Genomic DNA, 3455 nt, shown 5'->3' with positions numbered 1-3455 from the left:
GTAGAGTGCTGTGGCTCACAGCAACCTCAAACTCTTGCACTCAAGTGATTCTCTTGCCTCAGCCTCCCAAGTAACTGAGACTACAGGAGCCTGCCACAACACCCGGCTATTTTTTTGTTATTGTTGTCATTGTTTGTTTAGCAGGCCCTGGCCAGGTTCTAACCCTCCAGCCCCAGTGCATGTTGGCCAGCACCCTAACCACTGAGCTAGGGCGCTGAGCCCCCAAGGCTTAATTAACCCTTTTTTTCTCCTTGATTCTGAGTTCTGGAGTTTGAACATGGGATATGCCTTGGCCAATGGGATGTTATCAGAGGCTTGGCAAAATTCTTCTCTGTTTCTTCTTGTTGTCTTGTTCTTCTGCCATTGCCCAGAGAACATGCTCAGGCTAGAAAATTAAAGACACTGATAAACTCCTAAGTCTCTTCCATTACTATAGCCACGGCAATCCTAGATCAAGCACCAGTCAGACAAACCCTAGACTTCTGAGTGAGCCCGGCCCAAGATTGAGAGCTGCTGAACTGACCATTCCAGATGTACGAATAAAAAAAAGTTTGTTTTGTATGCTACTGAAATTTTGTGGTGGTTGGTTACAAAGTACCAGTGTGGCAATAGATTCCTAATAAATCCTAGCTTTGGGATTTTTACTTGTGATATCTTGGGGAAGCCTTTTACTTTTATGAATCTCAGTTTATTCCATTGTCAAATAGAAATAATAATATCTTGTTTAGGCCATACCACCCTGAACGCGCCCAATCTTGTCAGAAATAATAATATCTTTCCTCTTTTCTTATCAATGTAATGCCGTACAGTCAAATTAGATAATATCTGTAGAAATCCCTTTTAAAAGTTAAAATGTGGGGCGGCACCTGTGGCTCAAAGGGGTAGGGCGCTGGTCCTATATGCTGGAGGTGGCGGGTTCATACCCAGCCCCAGCTAAAACTCACGAATAAATAAATAAATCAAAAAACAAACAAACAAACAAAACAAAACAAAACAAAAAGTTAAAATGTGCTCCAAATTTAGTTTATTATGTGGAAGTGACTGTGTGGCTCTACATCCATTTTTATCCAGTGATGACCAGAAGCTTCTCTTAATACTTGAGTACATTTAGGACATTTCCCCCTCTCTTATCTAACAGGGGACACATTATGTGTGTCAGTATTCGCTTTTACCAGAAGTAAACTGCAACTGTGGAGTATTCCCATCTTCTCAAAGTCAATGATGCTTTATAATATGTTGGAATTGTTGCCAATGTCAGGCTTTGAGTCATGGTTGGCTCATTAGATGTCAGTTTTGTTGCAACAATTCATCTGGCCATTTTGACAGGTAGTTTCCAGACTTTGTTTCATAAAGGTCCCCTTTTATTGCTTTTGGATGTCAAAGAGTGACCAATGCCAGTCAGAGCTTCTGGTCTGCATGAAAATATTTTATCCCTAAATTAGTAAGACTTAAGCACCAAATAAGAAGTATTATTATTTCAAGTGCTCTCTCCGCTAGAGGTGCCATTGGAATTAGATTTTAAAATAGCGAAATATATTGAAGTATTAAAAGCCTCAGTGATCTCTGTTCCTACTCATACATAACTCCTTGAGAGTTCAGAGTTTGAATCCAAAGTTGTAGGTGCAATTTTTCACTGTTTTTGGCACTACACAGGACTGTTCTTACATATAAAAAAAGTAAAATAGAATCATTGAATTTTAGACTTGTAAGGAATTTTAGAGGACCCTCTCTATGGACATAAAGAGACTAAAACCCTAAATTGTTGCATGACATTGAAAATTCATACAATTTATAAGAGAACCAATCAGAATTATTTCTTTCCAGTATTTCATGGTAGTAAGGACCAAGAGATGGGACTTGAGGGTCTTTCTCAACTCTCTGTAAGCTGTTAACTGATAGCCCAGTACTTTACAAATTTATTTACTAAATTCCCATCTCTAATTTCTGAAAATATGTATAACACATATAACAACAAACAAAAGAAAAATAAAATTTGTAAATGTCCATGAATAATATATCACTTTGGACTCTTTGCCATGATTTTCCTTCAGAAACAAAAGACCTGACTTCTATAACTCTAAACAATTCTAATTCTCCAGATTTTCAGATTCTTTTCTTTGACTAAATTGGTTTTTCTTCCTGCATTCCATTAAGTCACCCTCTGCCCTCACCCCACCCCACCACCACATATACCAGCTTCTTCCCTTAGTTCGATTATCAAGCTATGTGTTTTTCTTCAAACTATTCATCCATTTCTATGCTCCCTCAGCATCCCTTACCTAAGGCAGTTTCTTATAGATTCCTCTCCATAAACCATAAGTACTATCTCCTAAAATCCATTCCAGCATTCCCAACAATCCACCTATAGCTGGAATTCTGTGGACACGTCCAGCTCAGCTAATTTACATCCAACATAGTCACTATGCTCCTTTTATGACAAAGAAGCCTTCGTTTCCTGATATCTTTGGTTTAAATCTTATCTGTAAGCTTTGAATAGTTGCTCTCTCCTGTTCTGTGCATCTGATCTGTTGAGAAATTCTTCTTTGGCCACACCCTGAATGACCTCAACCCTAGCTAATGAAAATTTCTTACCTAGTTTTTCTTATTTCCAATGTTTCATATTTGCACCTGGTCTAAAAAATTTCTTTCATATCTATCTTACAAAGGCATTACTATGTCATTTAACGAACTCCAGCTGATGCCCAGCTGTGTGTCTGCATAGGAGACTTGACTTAATTAATGTCATGTATACCCTGACCCCAACTTTTTTGCTATTTTATTTACCAGTGATTCAAAACACTGACTTGTGACATCAGTTATTCTACATTAGGGCTAGGAAACTATGACACTTGTGTCATATGTAACCTGCCAAGTGTTTGTATACAGAGTGATTTCTATATTAGGAAATGATTGAACATATAGCAAAGGAAGAAAATATGTTATGAAAACAAAGAATTTTAAAAATGATAGGGAATTTAAATTTCAGCATCTGTATGAAATGTTTTATGGGACCACCACTATACTCATTTGTTTACCTATTGCCTATGGCTGTTTTTGTACCTCAGGGGCAGAGATGAGCAGCTACAACAGAAGTCACACATGTCCCAAAGTCCAAAATATTTACTATATGACCTTCTTTTTCCCTTTTATAGAGGTATTTATGTCTTTCAATGTCTTCTGTAGATATTGGTATTTTCAAGTAATTTGTGTTTTCCATAATAGTTGTCCATTTCATCCAGTTTATAAATTTATTAGCAAACAGTTATACATAGAATTTCCTTATATTTCCATATATAATGAAAACCCCTTTACATTTGCCAATTTTATGATTCTTCCAACTCTTTATGTGCCATTCTCTGAAAATGTACCTCTGTGACTATGTTCATGACATTTATCCTCATTAAGAAAAAGTATTTGAAATTTAGAGATTAGACAAAAGAATGACTGCAAGTCAT

The sequence above is a fragment of the Nycticebus coucang genome, chromosome X (genome assembly GCF_027406575.1).
Source record: "Nycticebus coucang isolate mNycCou1 chromosome X, mNycCou1.pri, whole genome shotgun sequence".
NCBI classification, from domain to species: domain Eukaryota; kingdom Metazoa; phylum Chordata; class Mammalia; order Primates; family Lorisidae; genus Nycticebus; species Nycticebus coucang.
The sequence above is the reverse complement of the archived record's forward strand: the minus strand, read 5'-3'. Positions refer to the sequence as shown.